Below are 22,331 nucleotides of genomic sequence, written 5' to 3'. Positions count from 1 at the left end.
TACTTGATTTATATTACTTCAATTATTTATAATAATATCAATATGAGTTATGTTTTATGGATGCATATTCATAGTTCTCCTTAGCATATGGGTTTTGCCTGACCAGGCAGTGGCGCAGTGGATAGAGCATCGGACTGGAATGCAGAGGACCCAGGTTCGAAACTCCGAGGTCACTCAGTCTGCTGTAGCCCCCCAGTTAAGGCAAGGAGTCACTCAGTCTGCTGTAGCCCTCCAGTTAAGGCACATGTGAGAAAGCAATCAATGAACAACTAAGGTGCCGCAACAAAGAATTGATGCTTCTTATCTCTGTTCCTATCTGTCCCTCTGTCTCTCTCTCTCTCTGTCACACACACACACACACACACACGCGCGCGCAAAAGAGCTAGCATATTTGTTTTTAAAAGTATTTCTTATGTCTTATTTTAGGGAACAAATAATTTTAAAATCATACTTTTGAATAATATTCAGGATTAATTGTGAACTTAGATAGGCAGCAAACCCCAGTCTCTCTCTGAAATATTTTTTTTATACAAAAGCATAATCCCTGTAAAATGATTGCTCCATCCTGGCAATCAGCATCTTGCAGAAAAACAAGGACTGATTCCTCTAGATTTCTGAATTATGATCATAACTCCCTTACCTGGGTCAAGCTTCTTAAAATTTCAAGTTTTGTTGAAAACTTAACTAAAAACTGTCAAAAATGCAGGTCACTTGCACTCTAATGTTAAGAATTTCTAATCTTGCTGGCTTCGTGTCGGGAATTCGGGAGGTGAGGCCGAGTGTTTTGACAGCTGCCATTCACAAGAAGGAAGGATGGGAGCAGATATTATCAAGAACATACTTCTCCTTCTCCACCTCCATAGGCCCCCACTATGTGAAGGGCAGACATATGGTACCGGGACTCAAACAGTCTATCACAGAAGATTCAAGAACAGTTTAAAAATAAAGTTATTGCAACATACTGTAAGTGATAGATAAGGGGAGAAAGAGAAGTTGGACCACTCTGTAAGTCCTTCTCTGGGTGAATTGTGTGGGGAAAACACTTTGCGTAGACTTACTTTTATAATAGCATTTATGTATTTGTTCATTCTTTTAGTCAATATTTAGTGAGTCCTCTCTATGCCAGACATGATGCTAACCAAAACATACATTGCTGAATAAAACAGATGTGTCCAGCTTACCTACTGTCAACCTGGCATCAAACCTACCAGAAATTCTTACCAGTGACTCCCCCACTAATGATAACTGAGGAATAGAAAAGTGTGATCAGTCTGATCAGCCACCGTTCTCCTGAGAATGATCAATCCTTCCCCTCCCGCCTGCCCTGTCTTTCCCCTCCTCTCCCTCCCTTCTCTCTGCTCCTCCCACCCTCTTCTCTCCTGATCTACCTGAAGTTAACTCATTAAAAATCTTGAATTTAGGCTCTATCTCCACCAAGTTAAGTAAGAGATGAATAATTTCTCTTTGCATTTTTCTGAGCACCTAAATAATATAAAACAGAATAAAAATATTTCTCCCATGGGTTTATTTACCATCATCATTCTTCATTGTTGCCATCGGCAGTCATTTACTGATACTTAGCAACACTCCAAGCACACACACGTTTATGTGCACGTCTTGTAGACTTCTCACAGCTCTACAAAAGGATGTATTATTACCCTGCTTGAACAGACGAAGGAAAGTGGAGGCCAAGGCCATCTGTGGGACCGGCCCAGGGTGGCGCCTCTGATAACACAGAGCCCAGATTCGGTCTCCAGTGCTATACACCAGGCACCAGCTTCCCAAATTAACTGCACTTCCTGTGGCTTACCCTTCTTTGATAAGAGCTGCTATAGAAGAAATCACTGGATCTCTCTTTTTTCCCTTTTATTTATCCCCAACATAAATCAAGTCAGAAGTGCTATTAGAAAGTACGATTGAAATATGAAAATGAGGTAAGGTACCAACTTAATATAATTTTAAAGCCTACTATACTGTTTTGGTTAAAAAAAGATGAAAAGTAAATTTATGCTGCTTTTAATGGTCTCTCCCCCCAAAAAATCTATATGACAATCCTGGGAGAGACGGGTGACACCGGCATGTAAACCGGGTACTGCCATTAGCCACGGAAAGCCGGTATTGACCGATGTATCTCGCATAAGGAGAAATAAGATCAGACCCAGAAAGCTGGCACCATATTGGGGGGCTGTGATTCAGAGGACAGGTGTCCTTCCAAACCAGCACGACTCAAGTGAAAAGATCCTCAAATCCCCAGAACTGCAGGACTGACTGCAGCCATCAGCTCCCAGACGGCCTGGACGTGGGGCAAGAATAGTCTCATGGAGGCCAGGGGCACCTGCCCGCCCAGCAGTCACCGCCGTAACCACCATTCCTCAGCAGTACAAGCAGCGAAGGAAAGGTCCAGAGCCTCTTGCAAGTCTTAAGACTGTGAACATTTCAAGAGTCCACAGCTATGCTCTGTTTTTCTTCTGAGTGTCAGTTCTGGTCGCCGGCATTTAGAGTATTGTCGGGGCTTCATGGCTTTGTGAGGCGATTAAATAAGGAAAGAAGAAGCTGTGATCTGGAGGGGCGAGACATTTTTCATAGCACTTGAATGGTTACTTAAACCCTCCCACTGCTTTCGTTTGTAAAATCTACGTCATCCTGAGTACTGTCGGACCCTTGCATTGCAGGATTGGCTCACGGACTCAGTGTTCCTGTAAGTCCCACGTACTCATTCTCAGAAGAGCATGAATATGTTGAAAAAGTTTCACAGGGCTCATGTTTTGTTAATGTATAAGTGAATAGAATTCACTTCTGAAGTATGATTATGTTTGTAAAGTGCCTGACATTACCCCGTTTAAAGATTATATGGAAACATTGGTCTGTATAGGCTATGCGTCATTTCATTGATTCAAAAGATATATTCTAATTGCTTTTGGTAGTTGAATTAACTTTCTTTTTTCCATTTTATTGAGATATAAATTCACATATATTATATATTCACATAAACATTATGTAAGTTTAATGTGTAGAACTTGTTGACCTAATCTACTTATATACTGCTGAATAATTACTGCCTTAGCATTAGCTAACATTTCCCCCACATCACATAACTACCATTTCTTTTTTGTGGTGAAAACATTTAAGATCTATTAGTTCAGCAACTTCCAATGCTAGAACACAGTATCATTAGTGACAGACATCATGCTGTACATTAGCTCCCCAGAACTTACTCATCTTATAACTGGAAGTTTAGACTCTAACCAGCCTCTCCTCTTTTCCTCCAATGCCCAGCCATTGGAAAACACAATCTTACTCTCTGTTTCTACAAGTTTGGCTTTTTGAAGTTCCACATGTAAATGAAATTGTACAGTGTTTGTCTTTGTCTGACTTATCTCACTTAGCATAACACCCTCAATGTCCATTCATGTTAATGCAAACAGTAGGCTGCCCTTCTTCCTCCTGACTGAATAATATTAATATATACATATGTACAAAACATCTTTTTTATCCATTCATCCACTGACAGATACTCAGGTGGTTTCCTTTCTTGGCTATGGTGAATAATACTGCAAGGAACATGGAAGTGCAGACATCTCTTCTGTTTTTATTTCCTATGGATATTTACCCCAAAGTGGGATTGCTGGACCAAATAGTAGGTCTAGTTTTAATTTTTCAAGGAACCTCCATACTGTTTTCCATGGTGGCTGCACCAATTTACATTCTTATCAACAGTACACGAAGGTTCCCTTTTCTCCACATCCTGTTGTCTTTTTTATGACAGCCATTCTGACAGGTATGAGTTGCTATCTCATTGTCATTTTGGTTTGCTGCGTTAACTTTCTATCTGGGAAATTATTTCCTTTGAGTCCCTGAAATGTGTCTAAGAGTCTGGTAATCACTAAACTGGATATGGATAGAAACTAACGAAAGAGAATGACCAATGTCCTTAACCTCATTTTCTCAAGCCCTAACACGGTGGTGCGGACAGAACGGATGCTTGGAAAGTTTAAATGAATGAACGAGGCTTCTTTCCTTGAGGTTCATGGAATTGCTTAGAAAAATAAGTCCTTGAGTAGCACAGGTTCAACAAAAAGGACAATAGTGTACTCCTTCCAATCAACAGCATCACCTCAGCAAAGTGGATTCTTAAGCCTTTCCAAAAAGACCTAGTCCCAGGATTCACTGGGCAGCAGTCATGAGCCAAAACCTTTGAAAGGTGGTGATAATTCACAGCAGAAGGCCACTGGGAAAGCAGAGCTGGGCCCGTGTGGTTCTCCGTGAGCCGTCAGCACAGCCTCTAACGATGCTGACCTCTGAAACTTGCTGGGTAGGGTTTTCTGATGCTGCCAGCAGTCTGGTCTCATTAGAGGCACAGTTATTGTGATCAAAGTCCAAATGGGATCAGAGACAAAGAGTTTGAAGTGTAACACTAAAAGAGTGGTTGTGGCTTCCAATTATTTCCAATGAGTTGGGACAGAGACTCGAGAAGCCCGTAGTGGGTCACGGACAGAGGAGAAGCAGGAAGCAGAGAGTGAAGTGCATTCTAGGGGAGCCCGAGGGCAGGCAGTGATGTGCTAGGCTGTGTGTACCTTTCATCTCCTGAAGACAGCACATGTGTTGCATCCCCGAAGCTGGGAATCCAACATCTCTCTGATATCCATTTGCATCAGATCTCAAACTGCAAACACTCTATAACAGCAACTATGTTTTCCTTACATGAAGGCAGATAAAGGCAGATGTTTAGAGTGTACAAAGGCCTAACAAGTTTGAAAATATGCTGCTTTGTCAGCTGTGTAAACTATTACAATGGCTGATTGTTAGACCTATTTTATTTCTAATGTACAATATAGTTTATTGAAATCTTACTCTCTCAGTAAAATTTTTCAACTTTATTCCCCAGAGGGTTATAAACATAAAGGAAGGGACAGAGGGATTTATGTTTTCTGTTTCTTTTGTTTTTTATGACAGGAACAGAGAGAGGGACAAATAGGGAAAGACAGACAGGAAGGGAAAGAGACGAGAAGCATCAACTCTTCATGTGGCACCATAGCAGTTCATTGATTGCTTTCTTATATGTGCCTTGACCGTGGGGCTATAGCAGAGCGAGTGACCCCTTGCTCAAGCCAGGGACTTTGGGTCCAAGCTGGTGAGCTTTGCTCAAAGCAGATGAGCCCGCTCTCTAGCTAGCGACCTCAGGGTCTCGAACCTGGGTCCTCCGCGTCCCAGCCTTACACTCTATCCACTGTGCCACTGCCTGGTCAGGCAGGGGGCTTATGTTTTATGGCTACCTTTTACTTGAAGAAAATGTTAGTAAGGTTATGGACACATTTAAGTGATTCCTCAAAGAAACCCATCCTCCTAGAATTAGAAAAAGAATCTTCTTCATTTCATATCTGGGAAACTTTCCAAATGTTCAGAGTCAAAGCAGAAATGAGGCCCAACTTCCAAGTTCACGATCTGTTCATGAGGCTCTTCCCTGCCTGGGGACTATGGCGGCCAGTCCAAGTATTCTACCCAACGACCAACCTCCTTTCTTATTAAGAGAACCCCTGTTGCATTTGAGGTGAAAACATGGCCAAGGAAAAACTACATTTCCCAGCATCGATTGCAGCCAGTTGGGTCAATGAAGCAAGAGCAGATGTTACTGCATGGGGTTCACGAAACATGGATCTGTGCCTCATTGTCCTTCCTGCTTTCTTCCTCTTTTTAGCTAGATAGTGAATATAACAGCTAAGCTTACGGCCCCATTATACCGGAGCCAAATAAGAGGCTATATACAAAGCACAAAGCTGGAGGAGCCGGAACGGTGAGAATACAATGGGGCCTTCATATAAGTATGGATTTGCCTACCTACTATGTTTGATAGAAAAAAATATATAAGCCCTTAATTTGTTTAGGCTGAGATTATTTGTGTTTTTTCTTCTATCAACTGAATGAATATCTTAATTAAAATAGTATCCAGTACAGTTCCTCAGTAAATCAGAAAAACTAGAAAAACAACATTTTCCATTAATTATTTATGTCATCTCTTTTCTTTGAGTCTGCTGGTTAAAATAGAAAACCGCCTGCCTTTCCTGGCGCCTGGCTCGAGGACAGGCACTGTCCTTCCCGGCGTGCTTGTCCATCTGTTTTTACAGGTCCACCACCAAACGTGCATGATTTCCCAGAGTTCTGAGCTTCAGAACTTTGCTGGGACTGTGTGATTTTCCCCAAACCGGCATGTTTCTGCTCTAGATTTTACCCTCAAAGAACTTTGTTTGTCTTTAGTATTTTATATTTATAGCAGAACATTCCGACCTATCTCGAATGAACAGCTGATTTAGATCTGACAAATGGTGCCATCACTGCCCAAGACAACGGGCTTCTCTGGACTGTTTCAGGAGCAATACTTGTTATCTGAAACAGGGCAACACCCTCCTGGTGACGAGACAGGTGCCCTGACACTGAATGTGGCCACAGACCCGGAGCTTTTCCCTCTTCCACTAAGCAGGCTTTAGAGAAAGGGGTCAACATAAAAAATATTCCAACAGGTGACGGTACAAATAAAAAGATGGCGCTTAGTGAACAGTCAAGATCTTAACTAGCAGTGAGGTAATTTATCGATATATCAATGTGTCTGTGCTCTCTCTGTTTTTCTTTTTCTTCGTGTCTCTCACCCCAACATGGATCCCCTTTTCCTGAGATTTTAAGGTGTTGCTCTGTAGAAAGTAGAGGGTTTCTATTTCTACTCTACTGCACTCCTCTGACTTCCTGGAAAATGTTAGCAGCATTTCCTGTCTTTCATAGGGGCTTACATAAACTGCCCTGAAGGGAGGAAAGCAAGACCATAGGCTCAGAAAGCCTCCAGAGGGAGAGACTTCCCAACATATAAAGTGGAGGGGGTGGTGTTTGTCTTGTGAGGAGCCTGTGGACTAGGTGGGACCTCAGAGGGTTGGAGGTGAGCTGTCCCTAGAAAGGATGCCCGGTTGAGACATAGATACCTTAGCTGCACCAGGGACAGTGGAACCAATGTTGGCAACAGGCCGTTGAGTCCCCAGGCCTGAGAGGAATACAGCGAGGCTAGATAATGAACGGATGGCATCTGTACTCAAGACTGGAGCCTTGCCTCGGTACTTCTGGGCCCAGAAAGACAGCAGGACCTTTGCACTGCAGGGATGTGCCTTAAGGGAAAAGCTCTAGTAATAAGTAAGGTTTTCACTCATGCCAGTCCAACGTTAAAATCAACTTGAAATTGTCTTGAAAAAGAGAGAAATGTGACCATCCCTCCCCACCTGGCTTCTTGGCCTGAGATGTTCACACTATGATGTTGTTTCTAGAAGAAATGAAAGATGCGTAAACACAACTTTCGCAGTCGGATGTGAAGTCCCCCCCGACCAGGCACATTCTGAACTCTCTGTGTCTGTGTGTCTTACCAGGTGAGTGCGGGTCGTCTGCCTTTACTCAGCGTCCGGGTTAGTTAGCAGTTATTTAACCCTTCGCTAATAGGAAGTACTATTTTGACTTTTAAAATGAACGTCAACTTTATAGTTTAATACCCACTGTGCTGCACTGGCATGAGGCTTCTTCTCATGTGACCTTGCTGGTTATAAGTTTCTCCGAACTCGGGTCCTGCCTCCGTTCAGGCAGTCCTGGAATTCTGAAATTGAAGTAAACAACCAGCTGAAATTCCCATTAAGAAATGTACATTTATCAAAGTTAGAAAGGCAGGGAACAGTAGCAATGGTAGGAATCTGTATTTTTTAGTTAAGATTTCTAGCCAGCCATCAAAATAAAAAACAAATATATTTAACATGAAATATAATTTGTCATACAGATTAGAACTAAGGGTTTTGGAATGGAGAAAGAAGGGAATATAAGAAATAAAACAAACTGACTCTCCTCACCTTTTAAAAGAATTAAAAAACAACCAGTTAGAACTAACCGCATTAAAACAGAGCAGTCTCCGTTTACACAAAGCAGGCTAATGCAGTCTGTTGTCACCTCCACTGTGTACGTGGCGGACGAAACAGGAAGGAAACGAAACGGTGCCCTCGAATCAGGTTCACCGTCCCCACAAAACTGAACGTGCACTGAGTGAGATATTCGTGCGTGAGCGCCCAGTTGCACCCAAGAAAGGCAGTTCTGTTTAACAAACTCATTTCCAATGTAAGATTATTTTAAGCGCTGTTGCTAACAATTGCATTAATTGAGTTAGAAACAGAATGAAATTTGATTTGGAATGAGCACTCTCCTCTGGCTTCCCGGTTAACACTGAACGTGCTTTGTTTGCTGTGAGGCTGGGAACATTGGCCCATTTAGTCTCCAGACTGGTACTCACCCAACACCAACTTCGCCCAGCCACCCGCTGGTAACAGTTACAGTAACTTATAATGCCAACTGGCTGGTAACTACAGAAACCAGGGCAGGGATGAGAAAACATCAAAACCCTCTCGTGGGTTTTGACTACATTTTCGAAACTTTCTAAGCCTTCTGGAATTTCCCTTGGCAATCTGTCGGGAGCGTGATCTGCGTTTCCTGGGTGAGAGTTCAAGGAGACACATGGCAAAAAGCCTGGTTGGATCCCGTCATTCACAGCCAGTATGTGGACAGTTTGTACTTGAGAGCAAGACAGTTTCATCAGTGGAATGAAAAGCTCAGCACCGTGCACAAGAGAAACAAAAAGCTACGTCTATCTAAGACTAGCTAGAATTTTTGCGTGAGGGTATGTGATAAAAAAATCAGGGGCAGCCTGGCCAGGCGGTGGCGCAGTGGATAGAATGTTGGACTGGGATGTGGAAGGACCCAGGTTTGAGACCCCAAGGTCGCTAGCTTGAGTGCGGGCTCATCTGGTTTGAGCAAAAGCTCACCAGCTTGGACCCAGGGTTGCTGGCTCAAGCAAGGGGTTACTCAGTCTGCTGAAGGCCTGTGGTCAAGGCACATATGAGAAAGCAATCAATGAACAACTAAGGTGTTGCAACGAAAAACTAATGATTGATGCTTCTCATCTCTCCGTTCCTGTCTGTCTGTCCCTGTCTATCCCTCACTCTGACTCTCTCTCTGTTTTTGTAAAAAAATAAAAATAAAAAAATCAAAAAATCAGGGGCAGAATTTAAAATCCGGTTGTGCTGTGGCTTAGCCAGGGTTCTTGGAGACCAGAACCAGAGATTATACTAGAGGAGACTACAGACAAATATGAAATGTTTGAGGTGGTAGGAAACTTCTAGAAGTTTAGGTAGGAGGATGCTAAAAAATTTCCTGAGTGAATAATTCCATTAGTAAGGATGCCTTTGGAAATGGTACTGTGCAATTTCCAATATTCCCAGTTCAGAATGTAATACCCCTCAAAGCCTATATACATATATGTCCCTAGTCCCTCAGAGTTTTATTGTTTTACTGGCCCCCACGGAAGATAGAAGATAGCTAAGCTGATGATTTTAGGCCCCAGATTTGTATGTGGCGCTTCAGCAAAGAGGGATTCTTTCCAACATACTGTAGTTAGTTAGGCTAATTCGTGGGCCTTGGTGAAGGGGGGAGTGTAAGGGACGGGGGCCAGGACCACAGGAAGAAAGAGCAGCCATGATGGAGTCACGTGGGGCTGCCGCCCTTTCTCATTCCCGTGCAGGGGAACAAAAGGCCAGTGTGCCATTGTTCCTGGTCTCTCATGGTACACTCAGCTGAGTTGGAGGTTGATGATTAAACTTATGGGAACTATTCTCTTTTAGTGTTAAAGGCAACTCTAAATTATTCCACCTTGGCAGCCACATCAAAGGCAGGAAAATACAGGACAGAAAGATGCCCAAGGTAATGTCTAAACTAAGCATGCACGTTGGGAGATAAGAAGGTTGCAAGAACAAGGGCCGGGCGGGGCGAGGTGAAGGCGTATCCTAAAGCACCGCTCTGACTTCTGCTGCTGTGTGCCAGCTTCTGTTAATCTTTACCACCTGTTCTCATGGCAGACCACCAGGCTAGTTGATTTGCTCTCATCGAGTTGCTTTCTTTTGGTGAATTGTTCAGTAGTTCCTTGCATGCCCCTGCCTCCCAAATCCTTGGACCTTCATCTGGTGAAACCCATCGAGTGAGAGCGGAGAGGGACGGTTTCAAACGTGTGTATGTTCTTGGCCGCACAGGTAGTTAGTTCATTGGCTGCATTAGATTTTTCCCCCTGAGTTATGTTTTCACCCTCCTGGCTTTTTATAGTATTATGAGAACAATGACCTCATTCTCTCCAGTTGATAATAATGGCATACTTTTTATAACTTTGAAAAGGCATCTGCTTATTGATACGGGGAGTTAAAATTAGCCATAACGCAAGTGTTAGCCATTGCAGGCCTCGCCTTATCTTGCGGCGCAAAATAAATAAGATACAAAACCTGTGAAGTGTGTGGTTAAGTCTTTGTAAATGATAATCTGGGTTCCGGTGGGGACCTTTGTCTTCTTTTTTATGCTTCATTTCACAGCTGAAAAATTAAACAAAGAACCCAGTATTGTGGCTTGCGGACCTAAGTAACACTAACGTGAGAAGAAAATTAAAGTCCTATAATGAAGAAGTCACATTTCATTCAAAATCATAACTTCTGATTGTTAACTAAAAATCTAAAAATTGGCAAGCTGATCTTTTTTTTGTTTTGGAAAGGACACAATACCCTCCCCCCACACACACACCCACCAAGGTGCAAACCCCAATCACATTTCCTGTGGGCTCCTCTCCTGCTCAGCAATCACAAAAATACCATTAGAACTGATTGGAGTCTGAATCCTAAGCAAGAGGAAGGATGACAAATGAACTTAAGGAGCCTGATAAGATAAGAAACCTGAAAACTGAATAATTTTAATAATTTTATGCAATAGCACTAGTATTTCTAAAGTAATGTGTGATATCACTTAATTCCAATGCATTTAACATGTTCTTTTCTTTTAAGAAGCAATATATGTGCTTTTTAAAAAAAAAAAAAAATCTGGCATATGTTCCAAAAAATACTGTCCTTCTAAGTTACACTACAATAACATACTCATTTCATTATGAGTTAAAGCCGCTAGGATGGTGGGTTGCAAATTGTGATAAATTCCACAATGAAATTTGGATTGGGCATTACAATTGTCTATTCTCTTATCTAACTCCCTGAATGAGTCAAATAGCCTTATAAGACCAACTGCCTATTATTTTTATCTCCTTGGTGCCCAGCACATTGCCTGGCACATATAGGCACTTGATAAGGGGTTTATTGTTATTTAGATGATCCACATTACTGAAAGAAGCAGACAACATCATTCTTAATCTAGCCCAGTGCTCTTTTTAAATTTCTGAATACCGTGCCTCGCGTATTGTAAACAGGCAAATGCCCTGTGGAGGGACTTAGTCTCATCAGCACTGAACGCAGTAGGGTAACTCAAGTTAAGCTGTCTGAGTGCTTCGTGCCACTCTCTCCCCGTCCCATCTCACTGCTGGCCCGGCGTGCAGGACATTGTACTGGCAGGGATGAGAGGGTGTGCAGAGGACGGCACTAAGCCACTGAGCCGGTGACCTGCAGAGTCCAAAGGCTCTAAAGGATTGGTGGCAATGGAAGGTGAATTCACCAGCTTCCCAACTCGAATTATGTCCAGGCTTACTCACCTGTCCGGAGAGGCAGGTGGATGTGGGGCGGGCAGACACGCCGCACCGCAGCGTAGGGGAAACACCAGAGGACCTGGGAATGAAGGACAGAGGGAAGAAAAGGCAGAGCCACCAAACCTCACCCCAGCGCAAAAATGATCTTATAACACGTATGTACCATTCGTTCAAGAAGTATGCTTTCTTATATAGTATGTGTGAGACATTGGGCCTTGTTAGATGTCTTAAAAATGGATCATACCAGCTGCTACCTCCAGTCCACAAAGAACTGAGGAAGGGAGGCCAGGGCTGCACATAAATGATCCTACAATGAGGCAAGCAGGGACCTCAGCTCCACGGGCGATCGCGGAGAACTTTTTATTTGAGAGGCAGTCCCCTTGGACGACTCTCTCACCAAAATGGTGACCCTCCGGCCCACTCTGCTCACTGTGGTCACTGAAATGAAAAGTCTGCTCAAAGTCGGGTGTATCACGACATGCTCCTGACTAAAACCTATGAGTGCCATTCTCCATGGCTTTCCCGATAAGTTCAGCTCTATACCGTGACCTCTGTGGCTCAAGCCTCAGCCTCTTCGGTCACTGCCCGACTCCTAGTGAGTCTCCACGTTGCAAATGGACTTCACTGTAATCCATCCAGCTCTCTCTCTCTCTCTCTCTCTCTCTCTCTCTCTCTCCAGCCTCTTCACAGGAATCACATTCTCTGACTGTGCTCAGCCCACACCAGCCTCCTCTTGGTTCCTCTCTGAACTTCCCTCTGATCTCAGGGACCAGACGCGTCTCTTCTGCCTGGGACATTCTTCTTCCAGATGTTCTCATGGCTTTTCCATTCACCGCAGTCTCAGCACAAGTGGTCTTTGCAAAGAAGCCTCCAATTACTCCTCTTATCACATGGCATCCTTTATTATCTTCATGATAGTCCTCATTATCTGAAACTGTTGACTGTTGATCCATTGACTTGTTTGTTTACGTATCTCTCCTCCCCTGCGCTGACAGCAAGCTCCCCGAGATGAGGGGTCAGGTCAGTCTTGTTGGCCCGGTGCCCCCTATGGGGCTGGTGCTGTATAGAGACTCAGCAGCTACTTCCTGAATTCATGAGCGGACCTTCTTCCTCTTGTCCTTCTCAGACTGCTTGGGCTCCTTGCATCTGGTGTGATTCCATTTCCCCTCCAGTGGAACTGTCACAGAACCGACGGCTGCTTATGCAATTACCAGTCACCTTTTGTTTATGGACTACCTTCACGCAACCTCCAAAGTTAAATATATATATTATATATATATATATATTCTTAAAGTTGATAACTGGTGCAAGAATATCTAGAAGATAGTTAAAATGGTAGAAACTCAGTACCATTTTTATCTACCACTCATCTCTCTAAACGACTCATAGCGTTTGTTTCTTTATCTGCCGGACTGTTATTTCCCAGCACCTGTTCTTGGGAAAATAGCCACCAGCGTCTTGGGCTGCATTCATTACCCACACTCCTTTTTGTTTCAAGTCCTTATCCCCTCCACCGTATCTTTTCGCTTCTTCAACACCCTTTATTGGTCACCTATAAAGCACTAGGCACTGAGGATACAAAGGTGACTTATAAATGGTCCCTAGGGTCAGGAAGCTCGGAGTCTACTGGGGAAGACGGGCATGGAACCAGAATAGGCCATTTATATGTCATAGAGTCCAAAACACAAGGATGTGCAGGAAATAGCGGGGCCTAAACAAAAGGGAGTGATCAGTCTTCACAACAAGGAAGGGGCTCGGGAGATGCTTTGGGGACGAGGCGACTACAGAGGTCTTGCAGGGGAGGAAGAGGCATTCCTAGCATGGAGGCAAGGTCAGTAATAAAGGTAGGTGCTCTAAATTAGCCCCGGGCATGGCGGGCATGGCGGATCTGCACAGAGTCGGGCAGAGTCGGGCGGGAGGGCAGTGCATTAAGAGACGTGAAGTAGAAGGCAGGCGTGAGCAGAGCCATCGGGGGTGGGGGTGCTCTTTTATCCCACGGGGAAAACGACCACTGAAGGTATCCATTTTCCATTCTAAAAATCCTAAGAAAGCCATAGTCCATTTGCAGAATGAGTTTTATTTCTCCAGTCTTTCTAATGGAAGTTAAGTCCTATTAAAGCCAACAGTGTATTATTAGTCTGAAAAGTCGGAAGAAGACTTCTGGTAGACAATGAAATAAGCCAAGGCGGTTGCTGTGTTAGGTTTGCAATTTCCTGCCATTTTTCCATCTCTCTGTTTTTCACTAGCCTTTTGGGTTCACCAAAACCTAGCATGCATGAAAGAACTAATCCCAATCATGGAAAATTGTACAAGTTTTACAGGAACTCATAAATAGACATTTCAAGGCATCATCAAAGACTGTTATAAGTATCTAAACTCCTCTTCACTTCTTTTGCTTTTCTTGTAAGAAATAAAATCTCAAGGAAAAAAAAATGAAAAGTCACATTTTTTTTTCTCCTACCTTTTGGATTTCCTCCAGTTATTACACACAGTACATTCATGATGTCAGTAATTCTTTAGATAAAAGTGTGCTCGGTGTTTGGTTTAAAAGTAGATTTTGATCTTATTACACGGTGGGTGATGTGGGCTTCTTTAAACGCTTCTCTGAATCTGGCACGCTACGAAACGCTGGCTGTTCCTGAGAGAAGCCAGTGTTTAAGGCAACCTTAGCAAAAACTCAATTCATGCAGCTGGTGGGAAGGAAACGTGTCCAATGAAATCTGCAACACCCAGCAAATGCAAAGTGCCTGCTTTTATTTACCATAGGATTTTCATTTCCGCTTCATAGGGGGAGAAATGGAGAGACTAGGAAATATGAAAATAGGTATTAAAGACAAAGAATATTTTAATTCATGATGCTAGAAAAAAAACAACAGAGGGGCTGTGACACCAGTGGAAAACCAAAGATTTACAAAACTCACTAAGATCGTAGCTGTAGATAGGGTCGTGGGTGATAATAAGAGAGAGGGTAACTCTGTGTATCTTCTATGGGCCAGGCAGGGACTTAGGCATATTAATTCATAATCCTACTTACTGTGTGGCATGATTTTGAATCACAGTCCAATGGCATTGTTGGGACTGTACCTGTCAGGAAGCTAAAACCCAATGAGCAGAGTAACGAGCTGGCCGTGGAGCTGTGTGGGAGATGGGCTTAGAATCCAGCCTGACCTGGGGCCCATGATCTTTCTACTTCTTGACACAGGTTCTTGTTCTAGTCCTGGGACATCTCAAGTAAGATGCATAATTTAAATTGGACTGGGGACTAATAAGTAATAGACAGAATTTAAGAAATGCACTGACTTGTATCTTAGTATTTGTTTCTTTGAATTTTATTTTTTTAATAAACAGCTAAACTTGAGTGGGAATGTGTTGTAATTGATGATGTAGATTTGTATTTGACTTACGTTTATTGAGTGCCATGTGCTGAGAATCACAAAGGCACATTTTCTTTTCATTAAAACATAGTGATTCTGTCCCTGGCTGGTTGGCTCAGTGGTAGAGCATTGGCCTGGTGTGGAGATGCCTTGGGTTTGATTCTTGGTCAGGACACACAGCAGATGCAACCATCTGCTTTTCCACCCCTCCACTTCCCCTTTCTTTCTCTTTTTCTCTCTCTCTTCCCCTTCCACAGGCAAGGCTTGATTGGTTTGAGTGCATTGGCCTGGCGCTGAGGATGGCTCTGTGGAGCCTTTGCCTCAGGTGCTAAAAATAGCTCAGTTGAGCATGGCCCCAGATGGGTTAGAGCATTGGTCCCAGACAGAGTTTGCTGGGTGGATCCTAGTCTGGGCACCTGTGGTATTCTTCTCCCTATCTCCCTTTCTCTCATTTGGAAAAGAAAGAAAAAAACCAAAACCATAGTGATTCATTCCACAAACCCAGCAACAAGGCAGCAAACCAACCATAGTTTGCTTCAAGTAACTGAAGGAAAAGGCAGCTTTAATGCTAAACTAAAATCCTAGATGCAAATGACAACAGCAACCATTACAAGGGGGTTGTGGCGGTTCAGTAGCCCTAGGATGGGTAGTAAGACGTGCAAAAGATTTAGAGTGAATACTAACATCTAATCAGGGTTGCGGCACTTGGTTCTTACTCCGCTTGGATTCCGGGTGATGCGTCAGTGTTTATACTTACCAAAAAGAAACAGACTCTCTGAGTGTGCTTTCACAAAGTGCCTTTCCAAACGGCTTGTTTTACAGAGAAGGAAAATGGTTACCAGATCAATGTGCTTAAGGAAATGAAAAGCCCTTGATCAGCAGCCAAGAAGCCTCCTAATGAAATGACATTTCCCTCCAGGGATTTCAAGTGGTTAATAAAGTCTAGTGCTTTCTGGGTGAAGTGCTTATGTTTGTTTTGAGCGTTCTGAGGTACACTTCATCAACGTTGCCACAAACCTAAAGATGGCCCCCAAATAGGTGAATCTGCACGTTCATTAAGCAGAGAAGCAAAGGCTCTGTCTGCACCTCACACCTGGGTTGTGTGGATGAAGGTAATCCATTGTGTGCGCATCCTAAATAAACTTCTCATATGCCTTCTGCCTTTTGGAGAGAAACGGCCATACCTTTCAGCTTGAAAACAACTAACAAGGTTCCATTTTATCTCCTGAAATCCTGCGGAGAGAATGTAAGAGTGTACTGTGAGGAAAAACTATGCCCCCAATTTGATAAAGTAGTTAGCTCCTGGAAACACTGATCATCTCTGATGACTTCTGCAGAGGTGAGTGAACTGTGGGGCCATGGCTTTTGTTATGCCTTCTTCTCAGGGCACATATAAAGAGACCGCAGTGCCACGAGTAGTTTGGAACGTGTAGGAAACACTCTGATGCTGTGGGAGAGTTCCATGGCACCGAAGGGCAAGGATGCACTTGGAATCAGAGACTAGCAAATTCTCTCTCTCTCTCTCTCTCTCTCTCTCTCTCTCTCTCTCTTTCTGTGTGTGTCTTCCTCTCAAGGCACCTCCTTCATTCCTCTTCCTCACTGTGTAGATTTCTCCGGCTGCCGCAAGAATTTCTAGTTGTGCTTTTCTCTCATCGAGAGAGTCAGTTTGAGGATAGAATCTCTTAGCTCCAACTTTAGATTCACAATAGACACATTTTACGTCTTATTGTTTTCTTTTTATTCTTTTTCCAAGTGAGAGGAAGGGAGATAAAGAGACAGACTCCTGCATGCACCCAGACCAAGATCCACCCAGCAACACCTGTCTGGGGCCGATGTTCTGCCCATCTGGGGCCATGCTCGAAACCGAGCTATTTTTGTGCCTGAGTTGTCTTCAGTGCCTGAGACAATGAGCTCAAACCAATCTATCCATGGCTGTGGGAGGGGGAAAGAGGAAGGAAAGGGGGGGGAAGCAAATGGTCGCTTCTCCTGTGTCCCCTGACTGGGAATCAAACCAGGGGCATCCACACACTGGGCTGATGCTCTACCACTGAACCATCCAGCCAGGGCCAGACACATTTTATTGCATTAAAAAATTGTGATTGGCTCTACAAACTCAACAACCAAGACCATGTCTTGTCAGCTTTTGACAATTGATCATAGTTTACTTCATGTGACTAAAAGGAAACTGTCTTAATACTGAACTAGTATCCCAGATGGAAATGACGACAGCATTAGGGCTGCTGTTCCCTGCAGCAGTCCACTGTCACCAGGGACTCAGGCTCATGGTGCTGTGACTATACTGCTTTGCCATTATAACAATAGGCATTTGGGGGGACAGCCCTCCAAAAAAGATGAAGCAAAGAAAATACAATATGTCTACTTCAATGACTTAGACAATTAAAGAGATGTCATTTCAAATGGGACCATTGCATTTTGTAACTATACATCAAAACCAGAAATTATTACCATCAATCTTTTTCATATTCCCTATGAATTGCCTCTGCCCTCCACCACACCCCGGCTGACAAATGGCTGTTCACCTGCAGAACTAGGCTCATGTTTCTACTCTTCTGGGTTGCCTTCCTCGACTCCTCCCCTCTACTTCAGAACACCTAATTGTGTGTACTTGAAAAAAAGCACTTGTCACACTCTTTAGTATAATTACCTCTTGAAGACTACAATGAATGATTTATGTATTGAGTATTTTATTTCAGAGACTATTTTCTTAAACTCTTATGTAAAGAGAAGCCTCAGCAGTACAGATGGGTGACTCTAAGTAACTTAAGAATAACATCTGAAGAACAAATGTAGATGGATGGATGGATGGATGGATGGATGGATGATTTTAAATCAAATTAAAATCTAGTAAGTTGATACTTACTAGAAATCTTACCAAAAGTCCTAGGCACATGTCAATTATTTATCAATTAAAAAGAGAAAGAGAATAAAGCCAGTGAGAACAAGAAAAATCTCCTAGACACACACCAAAGACTACTTAGTTTTGCCTTTACCTTACAAAACGCAACGATGATTTCCCATATTTCCCCCTTAGACGTGTTCAGTGTGCCTAGGTGTTGGCTCCACCAATACTCCTACCAGGCATCTGAGAGCGTGATAATACCACATGAGTATATCTAAGATCGTGTTTGGGAATGCTGACAAATGGAATACAGAGGAGGAAATTCTGATTCTTATTTTATATCTCACATTAAAAAAAATTTAGTTGGCATTTCTCCATGAAGGTGGGCAGGAGATATATGCCAGTAAGATACCCTCTTTATGTGCCTCTTTTTATGCCCATGAGAAAGAGAGAATGATGCAGCTGCCTTAGGCTGTCGCCACGTGGGCGGCTGTCCCATGCATATTCCATGACACAGATTTGGGGTGTGGTCGGAATCCTATGTACGAACTAAAAGAAGCCAAGATCGCGCCTCAAAAGAAAGTAGACAGGGTACTTTCTGGTTCTACATTACATTTTTTTAAAAAGACATATACTTCTTCCTTTAGAACTTTGGAAAAATGGTTTTATTTCTCTTAGCTTCAGTGTCTTCATCCATAAAATTAGCCTTATGCTACCCACCTTCCCGAGTGATTGTGATGTTTGATATATTTATCTGAAACTTCAAGGTTGTTTGGAGTGTCATTTCCCACCTGCGCTCTTCAAGTTCACGATGATACTCAGGTAGGCAGACAGGCCCAGGGCCACCACATTTACATACACATACACTCACTCATTCAGCATGCCTGTCTGGCAGTTTATTTCCCCAACCTACCCCCATCACTTATATTTAAGGTATGGAGACCCTCACAACCCTCTAAGGAGGCAGGCAGGAGCAAAAGGAGGGGTTACCAGAACCCAGAGACCCAACAGAACACAGCTTCCCGGAGTGGTGATTTGCTCGGCAATAAATCATTTAAAGCAATGTTTTTATATTAATGTTAATAAACAAAAAAGAGCAACCACAAAGACAAGGTACACTAATGTAAGACTGCTTTCAACTCTACTTAGACCCCCAGGGTCTGAGTCCGCTGATCCCTGCATTTGGGGTCCTGGGCGGACATGAGGCGCACAGGGTAAAACATCTGGGAGGGCTGTGAGTGGCACAGCGCTCCCCAGAGGTTAGACTCAGAGCCTGCAGGTCGATCTGAACTGCCACTCAGATGAGGAAATCCATTCCTCTTTTCAAAAGTCTTCCTGACAGTCGAGGAAACCTCTGGAAAGGTAGAGCAGTATCAAAACCAGGAATGGCGACACTATAAAAACAACTAGATAACCTGCACTTTCTAGAACAGACACAAAGTAATTGTTTGGTCCTGCTGTCCACATAAATATAGTTGTAATAGTTAGACCATGTACTCTATTTCTTGGTTGGTTTTAAATTTGGCAACCATGGTTATTTTATGCCCATGACAGATGAATACTATCCTCAATTAGACAGAATGGTCCCTAATTCTGCAAATTATCAGCTGAAACAAAAGGTGACAATGAGATTGACAAACTAAAGTAGTACTTTTTAACCTATTTTCTGTCCTGACCTGTCAGAGTCATAGCACGTATGTATAGTAGTCCCCCCCTTATTCATTCCAAAACCCCTAGTGTGTCTGAAACCAGGGACAGGAGCAAACCCTAATCAACTTCTTCAACCCTGTTGGAAATGTGGCAGCGGCTCCTTCATGGGCAGACACAGCCCCTCCAGTCATTTCTATACTTTTCAGTCCAAACCTGATCCTGAATCTTGGTCAACCCTTACTTGCAATAAAGGCTTTGGTGTCACTCATTTCAGGGGACCCTTGCTAACATCTGTATGGAGGCTCAGTGCTTTCTGGCCCAACACGTTGCCCTCAATTGTTATGCGAGGGTCTCTGGTTGACGCTCCAAGTTTTTTTCTACAGTCTTTCAACAGATGTCATTTAAAAATGTAAATAAAAGTGAGCATGGATCATGAAGATCCCCTAAAGAACAACTTCTAAGTAATTGTGTATTTGAAACCTCTCGGTTATATCTCCTGGGACTGGTGAGGTCATCTCAGAAAAATGACCACTGGCAAATCCACCTGCCCTTTGTAGTCATACTATTATATTTTCTTAAAGAAATGGGGGAAAGAGAACATTTTTAAAAACACCTGTTCGAGTGGGGTGACTGCTGGAGCGGGGCGGGAGGGGGGTGGAGGAGCGTAAGGGGATAAACAGTGATGGACGAAGACTCGGCTTGAGGGGTTGAACACGCCATGCGTTGCTCAGGGCCGCGTGACAGAGCGCAGGGCACCTGACCCCTGTGTAATTATGTGAACCAGTGTCACCCCAATAAAATTCAGTTCAAAATATAAAAACATCTGTTTGTAAATAAAATGATAAATACCAATTCATGGCCTTTGTGGTAGTTTGAGATAGATTTTTTTTTTTCCTTTCTGAGAAAATGCAAGCTTTCTTGAGTTCAGCAATAGCCCTGTTAAAGGCAAAATACAAAAAAAAAAAAAAAAAAAAAAAAAAAAAAAAAAAAAAAAAAGCTGCTGATACTCTCAGCTCTCAACAGTTTTTGACAAATGCTCTGAGGTATATCCTGACCCCACTCAGTAAAACTAGTGTCTTGCAAAATGTATGATATACAGAACCCGGTGTTTTTCAATATGGGTGGTTGGCCAGGTAACTAATGTTCCTCAGAAGAGAGGAGGAGTGTTAAAAAACAGCACTCATGAATCAAAGGCTTTAAGTCCTTTCTCTGATGTACAAAAAACAGAGCTATCTTTTGAAGCAAAAGTTTTCTAAAGTCAACGATGCCAGAATATCAAAGAACTACACCCTGCTGTGCTCAAGTGTCTCCAACAACCACGAAGAAACTGTCCTCCTTCCCTCTAACAACTTTTGCATAACAATGTTAGACTCAACCTATGGGATAAGTCAGTGGAGCAGAATTCTGACTTCCTATAATATCTCAGCGTCTCTCAAGATTGCCAGGAGAACCCCTGACACGTGGATGGACGGTCAGGGAGTCGTGCCTTCTTCTCAGCTCAGTCATTACGGATTGTACGACCCACATGAAAGTCACTTTTAGAACCTCCCCGTATTTAAAGCAGAAAGAGTGACTCATGCCTGGGAGGCAGGATGAGGAGAAAAGTCTCTCAGGCATTTTCAAACCAGATTCTCCTCTGCTCTGCACTTAGACCGTCAACCAGCTTCATTTCGTAACAAACCAGAGACCGAGTCTAAATTAGCGCCCACACTGTCTTGAGGAATTGAAGGCTTCTGCAGTTGTAGTCCTTGCCAGGATGGGTGTGGATCAGAAAGCCCCGCAGAAGGCCTCCTGCCATTGCAGGCTGACAGTCTTCTCTCCTCCAGTGGTTCGTGTAATTTTAACAACCATATGCTTATCTTCGGCTTTCTGGCAACCTAGATCTGCTCTTTATTTCTTTTTTAGTCTCAATAGAAATTAAGTGGTTTTCGCCATCAACATGTCTTTCAGTCTCCCGTGAAGAGGACCAGATGGAATAGACCTTTTATAGTCACAACACAGACATTGGAGTTGAAATAATGGGCTGCTAATTTTCCATTTTTATAGGCAGAGACCCCAGCTGCCCCATGGGAGCAGGGCACGCTGGGCTGTTGCCTTGCTCTGCAATGAGGGGTGATGCAGCGAAGATGTCATCTAAAAGAGGAGACAGGGAAGGACTTAGGTCGGAGCAAGAATTTCAGAGCATATGAATGAACAGTTATTCTCGCATTGGACATGGGAATGCTACCAGAATGGCAAGGGAAGGGAGAGTGGTGATAATCCAACTCAACCAGCCTGAGCAGTCAGCTCAGCAGGTCACTTTGAATTCATGAATTCTTTGTCAATCGTACAGAAATAATGAAGAAGGACTTTTCCATTAAAGAAAATCCTACTTCAGAAATACAATGGGTTGTTTAGCAAATCCTCAAGCCAGAATTCCCAGTGGCTCCATCACGCTCTCTGGAACTGCAACGGAACCAACAAGCATGTGCCAAGGCGCAGGGACCTGGGCTGGACCCTGGATCGGAAGGAGCTCTCTGTCACTCTCCCAGGTGGAACAGCACCGGTCATCCTACTGAAGAGGCGGTTCCGACATCACTCTCTGAAAGATGAGGACTAAAGGGCATCCTCTCCCCCTCCCGCACACACAAAACATAAAAAATAAAGAAAATGTTTCCAGCCCATCCAGCTGCAGTCAAGTCACTGGGATATAAGTGAGTCACTCTTATTTGCTTCTTTGATGTAAATAAGCCACAATGGAGAAAATGCCACAGTAGATGTATTACTTTGCTTCATCTGAGGCCTCTGATGTTCTCAAGCAACTTCAAAATGTTTAGGAGGTGTTGTTATCTGTGAGAATGAAGCATGGAACTTCGCTCAGCAGGGTTAATAATCAGAG

The 22,331-nt window shown here is 43.3% G+C and overlaps 1 long non-coding RNA gene across 2 annotated transcripts in view; it reads right to left on the bottom strand.

Annotated features, from left to right (window-relative positions):
- LOC136309026 (uncharacterized) overlaps window positions 1-22,331 on the bottom strand; it is a 48,928-nt gene that overhangs the window by 25,430 nt on the left and 1,167 nt on the right. Inside the window, exon 2 of one of the 2 annotated variants that reach the window (XR_010726215.1) lies at window positions 7,525-7,621. This is a non-coding gene — a long non-coding RNA (uncharacterized lncRNA). Of the gene's footprint in view, window positions 1-7,524; window positions 7,622-16,454; window positions 21,587-22,331 lie in introns of those variants that run through there. The other variant, XR_010726216.1, reaches the window with a different exon arrangement.

The sequence above is a fragment of the Saccopteryx bilineata genome, chromosome 6, assembly GCF_036850765.1.
Source record: "Saccopteryx bilineata isolate mSacBil1 chromosome 6, mSacBil1_pri_phased_curated, whole genome shotgun sequence".
In the NCBI taxonomy this organism is placed as follows: Eukaryota; Metazoa; Chordata; class Mammalia; order Chiroptera; family Emballonuridae; genus Saccopteryx; species Saccopteryx bilineata.
This window is presented reverse-complemented; position numbering and strand designations above follow the sequence as displayed.